This window comes from Silene latifolia, chromosome 11, assembly GCF_048544455.1.
Source record: "Silene latifolia isolate original U9 population chromosome 11, ASM4854445v1, whole genome shotgun sequence".
NCBI lineage: Eukaryota > Viridiplantae > Streptophyta > Magnoliopsida > Caryophyllales > Caryophyllaceae > Silene > Silene latifolia.
In genome coordinates, this window is record NC_133536.1 from 178,461,129 (window position 1) to 178,479,026 (window position 17,898).

Consider the following 17,898-nt stretch of genomic DNA (forward strand, 5'->3'; position numbering starts at 1 on the left):
ATACAAAGCTTCAAAAATTTCGTAAATGTCAGATAATCCACATGTTGTATAGCCTAATGGTTCTTTGTTTCGTTGATATTGTAACACCCCCATACTCCGAGTGCCTTACCAGGACCACTCAGGTATGAAGACATCACCATCTCGGTTGCCCGAGGTATGATAATCAAATAGACAAAACGGAAACAACATTTATTATAAGTGGTTTAATGAATAAATACAATCCTCGAAACCAAACTGAAAGTACAATACATTATTCCAAACTATCTGTTCTCAACTGAAATGTAAATAAATACTAAACTACAGCGGAAGACTCTATCGTCATGTCGTGGCCATCCCAGCTATCCCCGTACTCATCTCTATACCTGCTCAATATCTGCTCACCATCCCCGAATGGATCACCGCAGGTTTACAAAACAACACCGGGTCGCACTAATCACACAACAATATAGACAAAGAATCAAGATACACAGACAGGTGCAACCCGTCACACACACAACACACACACACACCAACTCCCATCAACTCAATACCGACCGTCCACCGGACCCACCGCCGGGGGGACCGCAGCCGTTCCCACCTAAGCCCCGCTCATCGTACGAGCGATAACCCTGTCCATTAATGTGCACATCCCCTTTCGTGGCGGGTTCCACGAAGGGCGAAACTAGGGCGTGAGATCACTCCCGCAAGTGACCCCACTCAGCCGAGAACGCATCTCGAGAGCCATAGAAACCAATCACAATCACAATCACAATCACAATTATCATATTAAACAACTAATTACAAAGACATCACCAATATCCCATTATGGGACTAATACGAGTAGAAATCCTACCCGGAAAGCACAACACGCAGACGGTATCTACAAATTGTATCAAAACGGCTCCTCTACGAATTCTCCTCCTACCACACAACACATAGATGCTACCATTCAATTACTACTCATAAAAACCCCCAATTCCCAAATTAGGGTTTCATCAATCTTAACAAAACATTATAGAAATTATATTAGAAGCTTACCCTCGACGCAAGGAATCCAACGACACGAACTACGATACGAACCGACAGTCTGAACTCCGGGAATTGTCAAGAACGCGATTGGGAAGAAGAACTAGTTGCTTTCTCTCTTAAACAGGTTTTAGGTTTTGTAAAAAGTGATTTAAAACAATTACGAATATGTTTAAATACCCTAATCGTGTAATTAACAAAACCCGAGAAAACTCCCTCGTAAAACCGGACACTCGATCGAGTACCCAAGGTACTCGATCGAGTACCCCCCTACTCGATCGAGTGCCCCAGCTACTCGATCGAGTGCCCAACAGGTCAGAAACTATTTCTAAAACGCAACTTACCCTTACTCGACAGAGTAAGGCCTACTCGATAGAGTACCCCAAGACTTATAAATACGGAGTTGGTGTGTGTGTGTGTTGTGTGTGACAGTTCAGCTGTCTGTGTATCTTGATTGCTGTCTATATTGTTGTGTGATTAGTACTGACCCCGGTGTTGTTTTGTAAACCTGCGGTGATCCATTCGGGGATGGTGAGCAGATATTGAGCAGGTATAGAGATGAGTACGGGGATAGCTGGGATGGCCATGACATGACGATAGAGTCTTCCGCTGTAGTTTAGTATTTATTTACATTTCAATTGAGAACAGATAGTTTGGAATAATGTATTGTACTTTCAGTTTGGTTTCGAGGATTGTATTTATTCATTAAACCACTTATAATAAATGTTGTTTCCGTTTTGTCTATTTGATTATCATACCTCGGGCAACCGAGATGGTGATGTCTTCATACCTGAGTGGTCCTGGTAAGGCACTCGGAGTATGGGGGTGTTACAGATATGTTCAGGACAAAGCACAAAAGGCAACGGGAATGCAGATAGATGCCATGCAGGATGGCTATGTTGACAACGAATTGTTTTCTCTTGGTTCTATTTAGGTTTGTCTCGTGAATCCGTATAACTTATTCTAAACACTTTTATAGGATAGTATATGTTTAGAAGCAAAGATGATGCATGGTGTGATGTTTTGGCAGAGTTCTAATGTGTTTGGTTTGAGCAGAACTCTTGTATTTGTTGAGTATGTTGATCATTATCTGAACATTCGAGTATCCTTTGGTCACCCCCATTAATGTCTCCATGAGAGATACGGAGTATGTTGATCATTTTCTTCTTGTTGCTGTATAATTTGCATAATGTCTTTACTAGTTGTTGGCTTTTTTTAAAAAAATTTATGAGAATTGAATAAGGACTTGTGCTAGCATGAGAAATTGATTAAATAATCCTGGTTTAGTTAGACTAGGATTACAATGGAAAGATATCGACTCGTTGACCAGTCTTGATGATTCTCCGACCACCGTCGCTTAGTCTCACCTCCGACAAATCCTTTTGATATGGATTCGCGCTCACCCTCCTTTATCCGGATCGTTATTGATTTCGTGTCCACCACCGTCCTCACCTTCACCAGGCCAGTCGACGACGACCCCGCCCCAAACTTGCACGACTCCTCCTTCAACACTAACAGATATAGTTTTTTTGTTTCTTTTTCTTATTTCACTTGCTTCAACAGTTAATTATATTCTAGATTCATTTGTTAATGGTATTAAAGTTAAATAATTTTAAAATTAAGGTTACTTTTTTCCTAAAAACGATAAATGAAAACCAAGAATAACCTCGTATTTTGACTTCATACTCGCCAGTTCTACAAATGTTATCAGCTTGCATTTGAATTCCGGGTTGATAGCTGCTCTAGGGTTCATAATTCGACAGGTTAGTATTCTTTGTATGAGTGTATCAAATGGTACCAGCTTGTATTCTGACTGTGGAGTTATACAAAATTAGTATATGCTGAATATTGCTTATCACTCGCTGCAAATTCTGGTCTGTTCAGGTTCTTGGGATTCTACAATCAATCTTTGGGAGGCAAGTTGCTCTATCAAGAAGAAAATAAAGAGAGGTGCGGTAGAGACACAGTCAGACATATACATTAGCCTTCATAAAAGATGTTAAATTGGGGTTTCCTGCTTTATACTCTGTGTGATGTACTATTGACTGTTTCAGACTTTGGTTTTAGGGTGAAGCAGTATCTATACTGGTGGGACACAAACTCTCATATACACTACCTGAGTATTAGTTTAATTTGCTTTTGATTTATTAATTTTGTGCTTCATTAGCTAATAAGAATTCATTTTATTCTGACAGGAAATATATGTGTTATGCATATCTTGACATGAATTTAATGTTATTGAATCTCTTCCATTTTTCAGAGGTAAGCTGTTAGGAATTCATCTTATTCTGAGGGGGAATATATGTGGTATGTGGTGCTATAACAAACTTTCCACTAGGCACCACAAGCCACAATGTACTCAGTAATAACACCAATCCTCGACGACCTATAAGTTTTTCTCTCCTCAAGGTACACTTTTATCCTCTCTATAGATAGGTAATTTTTTTTTATTGTTGTATCCCTAGTCTCTTGTCAATGGTAATGTATGTGTTGGCAGGCGGGGAGAGTCTAAAAATAGTAACCTTACCTGATTTGGAGAATGGAGAGTCTTCAAAATTGCATCACGAATTCTAGTAAACTTCACAATGAAACGACGCATCACAATTTTGCTAATACATGTGTAACGCTTCTAATTGATGCAGAATTTGTCGAGGTTGTGGCATTCAGGTAATGTTTATGCTTTATTCAAGAACTTTTACGTATAGCATCATTACTATGTTCCAGGCTTTTGAATTCTAGTATCAAGGTGTATGCTTGATGTTTGAAGCATTTGACTTCTGCCACTTCAATATCATGAGTAAAAAACAAATAAACCCTTAATGAAGTTATAGATTTATATTGTTACTAATTGACCTATTTATTGTTAACTATAGCATATGGAGCAATCAATCATGCATGTCAAGTGGCGATATTTATGAGATCAAAGAAGAGTGGGCTAGCTACAAAAAAATTCGACACTTCTAGATTAGTTTTTCAACTAAAGGCGTGTATGTTATTCATACATTATATTGGATTTATCTTTGGTACTATGATAGATGTTAATTTTATGTTCGATGTAATACAAGATTCATGTAAGTTTGTTGGACTTGTGTTGTTGCGAATAATATAAATGTGGTTACATTTCTACCGACAAGTTTCATTTTGTTCATATAATATTTGGAATTATCAAATTTAGGTGGAGGTGCTGCTGAAAATGTAGTAGAAAAATATTATTAAAAAAATATAATTTTTTTAACGACGGTTCCTTCAGAAATGACGTCAAAAAATTAAATATTTTGAAAATAGTTATGCCTTTAATGGCGGTTCTTCGTTATACAAGCGACGTCATAAGTAACTTTAGTGGCGGTTCTGTAAACACAACCGACGTTATTTTTACCTTTTGCGACGGTTCTGTAAAACAACCGTTATTATAGAGGAAATGTAGCGGTGCACTATAATTATTGAAATACCTAATGTGGCTGTTTTCAAACAATAACCGCCACTATATATGAGTTACAATGACGGTTATTGTCTAACAACCGTTGTTTTATATAAGGTTATAATGGCGGTTTTGTTTGGAAAACCGCCACTATAAGTGAGCTATAGTGGCGGTTGTATAACCGCCGTAAAAGTATATACGAACCCGTGATAAACGACGCACCCAAAACCTTTAAAAACCGCCATAAAAGGTCATTTTTGACCGCCACCGTAGGGTTTTTTTTCTACTAGTGACTCTAGCCAACCAATCATTACCTATTAATGTGGACCAGTTGACCAAATAAATGAATTATCCCTTTTGTATTCTTATTATGAGATTTAAATATGTGATCGCACTATTGTTGAGGACACTTACTCCAACAATATGTGGTTGTGATGAATAGTGGAAAAAGGAAAGGGAAGATTGATGACCTTATCGAGACAGGGAGCATGTTTGGTTAGATATGGTAAGTGATATAGTCGCGTGTTAAATAAAATAAAAGTAAGTGAATATGGGCAAGGGGTGATGTAAGTTTAAGGAATGTGAGAATGAAAAGATTGAATAAGGGATGCGAATGGTAGTGACTTGGGATGTTTACGGATTTATGGAGGGAGATAGTTATAACTGGGTTGGTTAAGAATATATGTAATGGAAGGTCGTTGTAGTGGGATGGAGAAGAGTGGTAATGTGGTATATAGTGAACTTAAATGGAGTTATGCCGCGACGTGGATTTGTAGATAGTTTGGGAATTTGGATTATTAAGTGGTGAGCCTAATGTGTAATTCTTTGGGAAATTAACGATATGAGGTGAATTTTTGGTTTTCTAGGGATATGGAAGGAAGATATAACTAATTAAAGAGTAACCATTGGTTGTGTGGACTTAATGGTGGCGGATGTGAGTGAGTAGCATGATGAGAGAGGATCCATGGTAAAAAAGAGTGAGAAGGTACTGATATGAATTAAGGAAATTGGAGTTTTGACGCAGTGAGAAGGTAACCGAGGCACAAAAGAGTTAGGTAATAGGAATAAGGAGTTGAATTGTTAATTGATTGTGTCGAGTGTAAAGGGAAAAGAATGAAGGGAGTAAACTAAGAGAATGTTGACCGGAGTTATGCGATATGGAAGTAAAGAATCGTCGATATGTATGATATTATCATGAAGGCGTGAGTTAATGGTTATATAGGAATTTCAGGACGACATGTTAGTCATGAGTTTCGAGGAATTAAGGGGAGTAAAAGGGTGGTAGAGTATTTGCACGATTTAAGATTTCGGTGGTAAGTTGGGTGACAAAACAAATAAGGACAGAATTAGAATGAATGATGAGGTAAATTTTGTTGACGGGTTTGTTGCTGTTAATTGGGATGTTACCCGAAATAGAAATGAACTGTTATGTTTAGTGGTAAGTGTAAGAGATTTGTTATACGAAAGATGGTGGTGTCGTGATGTTATCACTAGTAGTTAAGGATGACGTTAATAAGAGAAGATAGCCGTCCTAGAGAGGTTAATTTTGTGGAGGCCAGATTGGTATATATGGTTGCGAGAAAGTATAAGATGTGGATATAGGAGGCGTTTGCTAGTAGTTGGGTATTAATGGTATGGTTACATTTATCAGGAAGTGATAGTTACGCGAATGGGAGAATGTGTTATAAGGGGCATACGAGTTAAGCTCATACGAGAGGTAACCTTTAGCAGGTGGTAACTTACGTGATTATGATTGGTTAGATAGCTTCGATTATGGGTCTATGATGTGTGTAAGTGTTTGTGTGAGATTATGACCTCACGAATAGTGGTATGGTGTGATAGTTATAAAGTCGTTATCTGAGTGTTCCGCGTCATATGTTGTGTACGGTAACTTAATAGGATGATATTCAAAAGTGGTAAATTGGGTGATCTGGAATGGCTAGTTATACTTGTATGTGTATTTATGATACATGTAAGTGTTAGTGTGAGGTTCCGACCTCAAGAGTAATAGTACGGATGATATTCATAAGGTTATTATCTATTTCTTCTGTGTGATATATTACGTTGTGATTTAGTAGAGCTGTTTTAAAGAAGTTTTCTTGTCAAGGAAGTTATGCTGAGTCAGTGTTTTATGGGATCTTATAAGTTGCGATGACTATCGATGTGGTTGTTGTGCCTCTGGTGGCGATCCAGGCACGGTACTTTGTGTTGTGATGCGAGTATTTTCGCCCTGCGGTGCGGCTGTTGGTGGCGATGTTGCGATGCCGTCATCGGTCATGGTGAAGTAGGCGGGATACTTTGAGATGAACTTTCGAAAGTGTATATCAGTTATATAGATTGTTGTTTTATTTACTGTTATTTCCTGTTAGTTTCAGTCTGGGCATATAGATTGTTTTTTTGTTTATTGATGTTTCTAACCAGTTTCGGCTTGGGAGTAAGGGTAGAGTATGATATGGAGAGAGTTGCGTATGTTTCCGTTGTTGTCATGGTATAGTGATATTCTGTTGATGGGACACAGTTGCGAGAGGTTGTTGGAGTACTTTTGATCTTCTTTTAGAGAAGGCATTGATTGACATAGTAATGACAAGTGATTTGTGGAACATGTGTTGTACTGAATTAGAAGCTGCAGGTGGTTCATAATCTTCTATCGGGACAGTAGGTATGGAGTGTTAGAAATTAGTATCATGTTAAGTTCACGATGAGTTTCTTCGGCCATAAAAGAGAGAACTTGAGGATCTAATGTGAGTGTGTGTAACAATTGTGGATCGTGAGTTATGATTTTGGAGATAGGTGCATTATAGAGAGGTATGTCGTTTTGCGGTAATGTGGAAGAGTTGGAGTATTGGTTATGCTAAGGATTTTGTGGTATAGGTTGGGTGCGTGGGATACCGAATGATTTGAAGTATGAGAACTGTTAGAGAAAGAGAGTCCTGTATTTAGGAATGGTTGTAGGTGTTGAGGTTATAGTGGGTTATCGTTGACATGCGGTGGTGATGAGAATTATGGGAAGTATAGCAAAGGATCTAGTATTAGTGGGCTACGAGGACGTAACATTTATCATTAGAAGGAGTAGGATGCGACAAAGAGAGTTTGATGGTTGTACATGTTGCGGTATATTTGGAAGTTTGAGCCTTGGTGTAGAATAAAGGATGGATTTATGCTATGGTTGATACTATTAAAGGTCATGGCAAGGGTTGTAGTAGTATGATTTTTATGAGTGTGAGTAAACTTCGAGGACGAAGTTCATTTTAAGGGTGATAGAATGTAACATTCCGTTTGGTGGTTGATCTTGCTTGGTGGATTGTCTTGGCGTTGGATTTGCTAGTGGGTAATAGGTTAGTGAGACGGAGGTAGTGACATTTGTGGTTGGTACTATGGAGTTTGTATCGAGATGTTATGTTATAGTTGAGACGATATCGTAAGCCGTGTTGTGGAAGTAGGCATGGTTGGTGGAGTTAGTGTTAGGTGTTCATGTTTTATAGGTTGGGTTTGAACTTCGGGGACGAAGTTCATTTTTAAGGAGAGAATACTATAATACTTCAGATTTATGAGCTATTGGGTACTCTATCGAGTAGGACTAACTCTGTCGAGTAAGTTTGTTTTGCATTCTGTAGTACGTTCTGCCTGATGGGTACTCGATCGACTGAGGGCATCTCGATCGAGTAAGGCGGTACTCGATTGAGTAAGTCGGGTTTTACGAGTTTTGGCCGGGTTTTGTTAGCAACGCGTGAAGAGTATATAAAGAGTTTTCGTCAGTTCCTTTTCACTTTTACCTTATTCTAAACCTTTTTGCAAAATAAAAACAATACAGCGTCAAATTCTCTTCTCCCATTGCTATCAAATCAAGGGGCTATGATTGCCGGATTTCGGAGTTCTTTATATCTTTGTGATCGTCGTATTGTGGGTAAGATCCTTGTACTATTTTTATGTCATTTGGTTAATGTTGTTTAAACCCTAATTGGGTGAATTTGGGGTTATTGGGATTGTTGATGATTATAGTTTGTGATTGTACAATTATTTGATTAATTATAGGAGGTGATTTTGTAGAGGAACACTTTTGATCCGCTGCTTGTGTTGATAATGGTGATTTCATTCCAGGTAGGGTTTCCCTACTCAGTTATTGTATAAACTCTATAAGATAGTTGTTGGTTGATTGGCATGTGATTATATCGTAAGTAGTTTTTGGCATTGTTTACATTGGTATTGTGATTGAATTCTGATTTGTCTGTGGTTCGCAAGGTGTGCCCTCAGCTGAGTGGAGTCACTTACGAGAGTGGCTTCACGCCCTTGATTTTCCCCTTGTGGTTCCCGTAACAAGGGGATGTGCACATTAATAGACATGGGTTATTCGCTCGATGGAGATGAGCTGGGCTTAGGTGGGAACGACTGCGGTCCCCCACTGGTGGTGTGGAATATCTGTTGCGGTGGATATTCTGGCAGGGCTACACACTTTAGTGTGTAGTCAGATGATTGGTGATGTAACGGTGTTGGAGCATTGTGTTTGTGTAACTGTATGTTGTATTGTCTTATATTGTTTATGCAGTAACTGACCCCGTTTAAAGGGGATGGTGAACAGTTATTTAGCAGGTATATCTCAGATGCGCGCGGGATTAGATGAGGATAGAGTCACCACGAGTCAGAGTCGTAGTCTTCCGTTGTGTTGTCATAATACATTTATTTACTTAGTTGGATTTTCTGTTTGGAATAGTTGTATTTTACTTTACAGTTGGCTTTGATGTAATCACTTTAAACTTTATACTTAAATTATGTTTCCTGATGGTCACTTTTGATTACTGTGCCTCGGGTTATGTTTCCTGATGGTCACTTTTGATTACTATGTCTAGGGTAACCGAGATGGTAGCATTCTCATATGCTAGGTGGTCTTGGTAAGGCACCTTGGTGTATGGGGGTGTTACAAACAATTAGCTAACCAATCGATTTAAGTAAAATATTAATAGCGGGAGTAGTAAATTTGTCTCATAATTTATTTTATCGTAATTTTAAGATATGTCATAGAAAAATATATTAATGATAAATTTATGAGTTATGCAACTTTAAAGTAGTTTTATTTAATTGAAAATAAATTTTAATGTTAAATAGAGGTAATCTGGGCAGGGTCGGGCACCAATACTAGTACCCTTGTAATCTCAAACCTAATCTAATTACTCAAAGGACTTCAATAATCGATCTTAACTCAATAATCAATGGAAGTATTTTATTCATTTATCAATTACCAATATTATTTGTTGCAAGTTTTTTCAATAATTATAATTTTTCAATAAAATATTCGCCTTTCTTGAAATAGGTTAACGAAAATCATGACACTATAAATTGAATGTGATTTTAGATTTGTTGATTCAGAGGGCTTTGATGAGTGTGCCTACTTTATGGAATTCTTGAGTGACTGATCAGAATTGGTAAGAAGATTTTGTCGCCTATGTCTCTGCTAAGTGGAAGGAAGATCGTAGAAGATTCGATCGCTAAACTATTGGGTCCTTCGAATCTAGTCAAGGCACTTGGATCATCTACTCTTGTTAATGATAATTGTAATTGGGGGTGGTGGGGCAGTGGTAGAGCGTGGTGGCTGCTGTGATTGAGAAGAGGGTGCGTGGTGGTGATGGCCGTGAGTGAAATTGTACTGGGTTCTGAACGAGAGAGACTAAAGAAAATGACAAGGGTAAAATTGTAAAAGAGTAAATTTCGTAGGTGAAAAAGCTTAATCAATCAATACATATATATAAAACAGGAACTTTTCGAGCGATATTAGAGAGCCCAACTTTTTTAGTAAAATTTCCCTAATGAAAAATTTCTTCTAATAAAAGTAGATTTCTAAAAATTTAAAACAATAAAAAAATCTATCCTAATAAGAGTAGATTTCTTAAGATTTAAAACAAATTTAGTAAATCTAATAAAACAATAGAAAAAAATCTCCTAATAAGAGTATATTTCTTAAGATTTAAAATAAAATATTTCTCCTAATAATAGTAGATTTCTTAAGATTATTTTTAATTATTTGGAAACCATTGTACGTTGAACAATATGTAATAAAATTAATATTAAAATTATACAACTCATAAGTTTTTAGACGTTATTTAAACCGCAATTTTATAACATATATTTTCAGAATGCGTCAATTGTAAAATCTATTCAAGACCAGATCAAGTTTATATCAACACGAGTTTACTAAGTATGGTCATTTCTACATTCTCAACACCAAGCATTATGAAAATTCAGTTACTTATCTATAAAAACGATCAATATCGTACTCTTCTCTAATACTCCCTCTACTAAAAACAATGTTTATTTTAGGGTTTTTTGTCAAACACAACTTTTAGAAAAAAGTTTTTTCCAAACACCACCTTTAAAAAAAAAGTTTGTAAAACACATGCTTTAATAAATTTTTTGTTGTCAAACACGACTTTTTGGTTGAAAGACTTAACATTTAGCAATGGGGTAACTTTCAATCAATGTTCGAGATAGCAAACATTGTTGGTTTGAGGTGTTCTTGGACTCATTGGAAAGGTGGAAATACAAGCTTTTCATGGGTTATCAAACGATGGTCAAAGGTGGCCATATGTGGGGTCTATTGCTGTGTAAAGTAAGGCTGGTCGGAGAGATTAGCGGGTGGTCGGGGATTTTTAGTGGGTCTTTTAATGAGGTTATAATGCTTTGTTTGGTCTGAAATTTGGTATGTAGGTAGCGGGGAGTGCAAGGTAGGTCTTAATTGTGTTGTTTGTGATGGTTATTGGATTCAAGTGGTGGTTTGAGGGGAGTTAAGTTGGAGGTAAAAAAAACATTCAAAAGAATGTCATAGTAGGATTTTTTTGTGGGCCAATTCACTCACCTCAAACCACCACTTACAGCAAACAACCACCAAAAACAACACAACTACGACCTACCTTACACTCCCTTATATCTATATACCAAATTTTAGACCAAATAAAACACTCTAACCTCGTTTAAAGACCCACTAAAAACCCTATGACCACTCGTTTTAGAGCTAGCCTCTCCAACCATCCTTACTTTACACATCAATATACCCCCACATAAGGCCACCTTTGACTATCGTATTGATAACCCCGGAAAAGCTTGTATTTCCTTCTTTCCACCAAGTCCAAGAACACCTCAAACCGACATCGTTTGTTATCTCAAACATTGACTGAAATTTACCCCATTTCAAAATGTTAAGTTCTTCGTCCAAAAAGTCGTGTTTAACAACAAAAAATTTATTAAAGGTTGTGTTTTACAAACTTTTTTTTAAAGGTGGTGTTTTGAAAAAACTTTTTTTTAAAGGTTGTGTTTGACAAAAAAAACCTTTATTTTATATATGGTTTTATATTTCCCATGAACTTTTCTCCCAAATCGCAAAATTCAATGCAATATCGCGCAAAGTGATAAAACGAAGCTGAACAATCATTCTTAGAATGAAAAAGAAGTGTTTTATTTAAAAATAATTACTTTGAGTTCACTGTTTTTATATGAGCCAAACAATGCCATCTTCACCGATATCAAACAGAGCCATATCGAAAAGTTCATTCACTAAGGGGCTTTACACTCCCTTACCAGTTCCTACACAACCATGGAACGAGGTAAGCATGGATTTTATTGTTGGGTTGCCGCGAACTCAAAGAGGTAAAGATTCGATCATGGTGGTGGTTGATCGATTCTCAAAAATGGCTCATTTCATACCATGTAACAAAACTGATGATACTTCTAAAGTTGCTGAGTTGTATTACAAGGAAGTTGTTCGTCTACATGGCATTCCTAAAACTATTGTTTCCGATCGAGACACTAAGTTTTTAAGCTACTTTTGGAAGACATTGTGGCGTTTGGTTGGTACTAAGTTGTTGTTTAGTACTTCTCACCATCCCCAAACTGATGGTCAAACGGAGGTGACAAATCGAACTCTTGGAAGTTTGTTACGAGGTTTAGTGAGTAAGAGCACAAAGGATTGGGATGTGAAGTTGGCACATGCTGAGTTTGCCTATAATCGTACACCGTCTATGACTACTGGTCATGCACCATTCGAGATCGCTTATGGGATAAATCCTTATCTCCCTATTGATCTTATTCCTATTCCAAAGAAGGAGATGGTAAGTTTTGAAGCTAAAGAAAGACAAGCTGCATTCTTGCGTACTTGTGAGCAAATCAAAGCTCAAATTGAGAAGGCTAATGCAAGATACAAGGAGAAAGCTAATAAACATCGAAAAAAGCCTACATTCAAGGTGGGAGATCTTGTTTGGTTACATCTTCGCAAGGAAAGGTTTCCCTCGAAGCGAAAGAACAAGTTAATGTCAAGGGCCGATGGTCCATTTCGAGTGCTTGAGCGCTACGGTGAAAGTGCTTACAAAATTGAACTCCCTGATGAATATGGTGGTATAAGTGCTACTTTCAATATTGGTGATCTATCTCCATACTTGGATGATGAAAATTTGAGGACAAATTCTTTTGAAGAAAGAGAGAATGATGCGGGAGCAATGTCGAGCTCTTGCGCACTCTTACTTAACACTGATCCGAATCCTTATTTTGGCGCTAGAAGAAATGCGAGCTATGTCACAATGATAAGTTGGACGTCGAGCTCTAGCTGATCCGAGAAGTAACGTCCAAGAAGTTCCGTCCAAGAAGAGTGCCGCCCAAGTGAGAGGATGATTTTAGTCTTCCTCATCTAGTTTTCCTCACCTAGTTTTTACAAAAATCTAGCATATTTTTTCTACATTGTTTTAAATAATGTCTTGGAGCCCAAGCATGCTTAGGAAATTGCCCCTAGCATTTAATGTTGCCTTGGAGCCCAAGCACATCTTTTGCTATATAAGGACCAAGCCTCCCTCATTTGTAATAATCCAATTTTCAGAAATATAAATCCAAGTGTAGAGATTTTCTCTCAAACTTTGAATGCTTGCGAGTGTTCTTGTCTTCCTTGTGAGGTCGGCGCCTTATTTCATCCTTGTTTACTGTGTGTTCTTGGTTGAAATATCCTTTGTTTCCCTCCTTGTTCATGTGTGGTCTTGGTTGGAGATTTCAGTTTTAGTTGAGTTATCTTACGAGGTTTCTTAGCTAATCCATATCCATTTTACTTAACATTTTCCGCTGCAATTTAAACTCATAAAATACCAAAAATATCACTCACAATACTTTACCAAATCAGGCCTTTTCGTGTCTAACATTCACAGCGATTAAACAAAGTATGGTTACAAGTATTACGAAAAAAAAAATATATCTATATTTTTATTCAATTATCCTGATAATAATATGTTTCGTAAGATTAAAACAAATTTCAATAAAATTATCCTATTACAAGTAGATAAGATGATGTGTTATTATGTGTTTTATATTAATTAATAAAACATTTGTAAATCAGAAAGACATAAATCAATTACACCTATTTGTTGATCATTGGTAAAAGCACCAATATCCTTAACATAAGTGGGTGTTCCATACGTATAAGATTGAAGCACCAACACGGGGGAACTAATCTTCGTCCTCACTGTAAAAATGATTCAGAGGTGTTATTAAATTACTCCATAAAATCAGCACAGGTCTTGCGTAAATAATTAATTTTTAACAGTAGTAAATATATAGGGATAATCTAACACGACATATATACTTGTTTAAGATGGTTAATTTATCGTAAAACGGGATTTTTAAATACCACTTCTCCTTACTATTATAATGTTTAGTGTAAATCTTCTTACATATCAGATCGACTAACTCTACCGAATAATTGTGTTTAGATCCATTTTATAATTATATTAGTGTAAAATCGTCTTACATAAGACTAATTATGTACTCTCCTCCGTCTCGCTCATTTATTAGTATAATCGTCTTACATAATTACATCGAACTCTAACGATTCAGATATTCACACATGAGCACGAGCATAGTGATGACTTCCTGTGATACAAATTCTCTTTCGTGCTTAAGTGAATACAATATCCACTGATGCCATGATACGCCATGACGATAAAAAAGTGTCAAGGACAATCACTTAATTATGTTGGAGTATATCAGCTAGAACCATATTTTAGTCATGACTAGCTTTATGTAGTAGCATAAGAAACAATGTCACCGAGGGATTGAAGTTATATATTGATGATAGGAAACAAGTGTACCAAGGCCACAAGAAAATTTTGAATACAAATAAATTTTCACAAATTTGGAAACTGAGTATAGTATTATAAATTTTGCGTGAAGTTTATAGAGAATAATCGATCTTAATTGTAAATGTTCAACGGAAAAAATATGGTGTTGAGAGATCTAACAAATTCTCCAAACATGCTACATATATAATTAAGATTCATGTCGATTTGCATTCCACAATTAAGTTTTTACAACGTTGTTGATGCGGGAGCAATGTCCAGCTCTAGCGCACTCTTACTTAACACTGATCCGAATCCTTATTTTGGCGCTAGAAGAAATGCGAGCTATGTCACAATGATAAGTTGGAGGTCGAGCTCTAGCTGATCCGAGAAGTACCGTCCAAGAAGTTTCGTCTAAGAAGAGTGCCGCCCAAGTGAGAGGATGATTTTAGTCTTCCTCATCTAGTTTTATTTCACCTAGTTTTTACAAAAATCTAGCATATTTTTTCTACATAGTTTTAAATAATGCCTTGGAGCCCAAGCATGCTTAGGAAATTGCCCCTAGCATTTAATGTTGCCTTGGAGCCCAAGCACATCTTTTGCTATATAAGGACCAAGCCTCCCTCATTTGTAATAATCCAATTTTCAGAAATATAAACCCAAGTGTAGAGATTTTCTCTCAAACTTTGAATGCTTGCGAGTGTTCTTGTCTTCCTTGTGAGGTCGGCGCCTTATTTAATCCTTGTTTACTGTGTGTTCTTGGTTGAAATATCCTTTGTTTCCCTCCTTGTTCATGTGTGGTCTTGGTTGGAGATTTCAGTTTTAGTTGAGTTATCTTGCGAGGTTTCTTAGCTAATCCATATCCATTTTACTTAACATTTTCCGCTGCAATTTAAACTCATAAAATACCAAAAATATCACTCACAATACTTTACCAATCAGGCCTTTTCGTGTCTAACATTCACAGCGATTTGGTACCCGGTTTTACATCAAATTGGTTATCAGAGCCTCGCCTCTTGATTTTCCATAAGCAAGACGATACATTGCTAGTGTTGAAAAAAAAAGAAAAAAAAAATTATTGTTCACGTCTGGTACTGTTCACCCGTGAGAAGAGAAAAAAAAAGATGTCTCATGATGGTTCATATCAAGAACCATGGAGGGAACGTATGGATGACTTAACAAAACGAATGACACAAATGAATTACAAGATTGATCAGATTTGTAATCATACTCTTAGAAAGAAGGGGAGGAGGCACGTTGAAAGTTCAGATTCCGATGAGAGCCATCATTCCATTCCTGAACCAAGGTGGAATAATGATGATGATCGTGGATTAAAACTTGATATCCCGGAGTTTGAAGGGGAACTTGATGCTGAAAAATTTCTAGATTGGGTGAGACAAGCGGAGAGAGTCTTTGAATATAAAGGCTATGATGAACACAAGCAATTCAAGGTTGCTACCTTGAAAATGACCAAGTATGCATCCTTGTGGTATGAGAACCTTAAGAAGCAAAGAAGGCGTGAAAGAAAGAGTAAGATTGAGACTTGGAATAAGTTGAAGAAGCACTTGCAAAAACGCTTCGTGCCAAGAGACTATAAACAAGAGCAGTACTTGATGCTTACATCTCTTTCTCAAGGTAATTTAAGTGTGACTGATTACATTAAGGAGTTTGAAAGACTAATTATGGTGTGTGACCTTGAGGAACGGGAGGAGATGCAAATTGCTCGATTCATTAAGGGTTTGAGTCCTTCATTGGCCCAACGAGTTGAAGTTCAAAATTTCCTTGATTTTAATGATGTGTGTAAGCTTGCTCTTAAGTTTGAAAAGCAGGACAAAGGAAATAAACCCCTGGCTGCTCGTGATGGTTCTAAGGGTGTTAATCCTTTTTATAAGTCAAGCGCTACATCATCGTTCAATAAGGAAGCCAAAAAGGAAGAACCCAAAGACAAAGGCAAAGGAGTTGCTACTGATTTCAAAGATATGCGTGCTAGGAGATGCTTTAAGTGCCAAGGTTATGGACACATCGCTAACGAATGTCCCCAAAAGAGAGCGCTTACTCTTCAAGAGTTAGGAGAGATTACTCCATGTTTCGTGGTGACAAATGAGACGGAGGTCAATTCTGTCCAGAACGATGGATATGAAGAAGATGATGAGGTTCACACTCATATTGTCGAACCATCATATGACACTGATAAGGAGATGTTCGTGGTGAGAAACTTGCATATTCAATCCACACCAATTAAAATGGAGTAACGTGAGCAGATTTTCCATGCTCGTAAGGTGCATGGTAAGACTTGCAATTTGATTATTGATAGTGGGTCTTGCACAAATGCGGTTGCTACTGAATTGGTGGATTCCTTTAAGCTTGAGACTCGTAATCACCATAAACCATATATGCTGCATTGGTTGGATGAAAACAGTGGGATTAAAGTCAAGAAACAAGCTTTACTTTCATTTGTTATGGGTCCCTATGAAGATGAAGTATGGTGTGACGTGTTACCCATGAGTGCGTGTCATATTCTATTGGGACGACCATGGCAGTTTGATAGAGAAGTTGTTCATCAAGGAAGGGATAACATTTACATTGTTAGTAAGGGTAAAAACAGATTCCACTTGAAACCTTTGTCACCTAATAAAGTAAGGAAGAAAAATGAGAATTTGTTTATGAATGCTAAAGAATTTTTTGAAGCATTACAACAAAGGGAACAAGCTTATGTTCTTATGGTTCGAGATGTGGAAGAAGGAATTGGAGTTCATGACGAGACTGTCCAAATGTTGTTGAATGAGTTTGGTAATGTGTTCCCGGAAGGGTTGCCACTTGGATTACCTTCTAAGCGTGGCATGGAGCACCAAATTGATCTTATTCCAGGAGCTACACTTCCAAACAAATCAGCCTATCGATGCAATCCAGAAGAGACTAAAGAGTTGCAAAGATAAGTGCAAGAGTTGATTGATCGAGGTTATGTGCAAGAGAGTCTTAGTCCTTGTGTCGTACCTGCTCTTTTGGTACCCAAGAAGGATGGGACATGGCGTATGTGTATTGATAGCCGAGCGGTGAACAATATTATAATCAAGTATCGCTTTCCTATGCCGAGGCTAGATGATATGCTTGATGAGTTGAATGGAGCTCGTGTGTTCTCGAAAATTGATCTTCGAAGTGGTTATCATCAAATGAGGATTCGAGAAGGTGACGAATGGAAAACAGCCTTCAAAACAAAGCAAGAGTTGTATGAGTGGCTTGTTATGCCATTTGGGTTATGCAATGCTCCTAGTTCTTTCATGCGGCTGATGAATGAGGTCTTAAGGCCATTTCTTAATAAGTTTGTTGTTGTTTATCTTGATGACATTCTTATTTACAGCAAAAATAAGGAGCAACACTTGGAACATTTGAGAAAGGTGT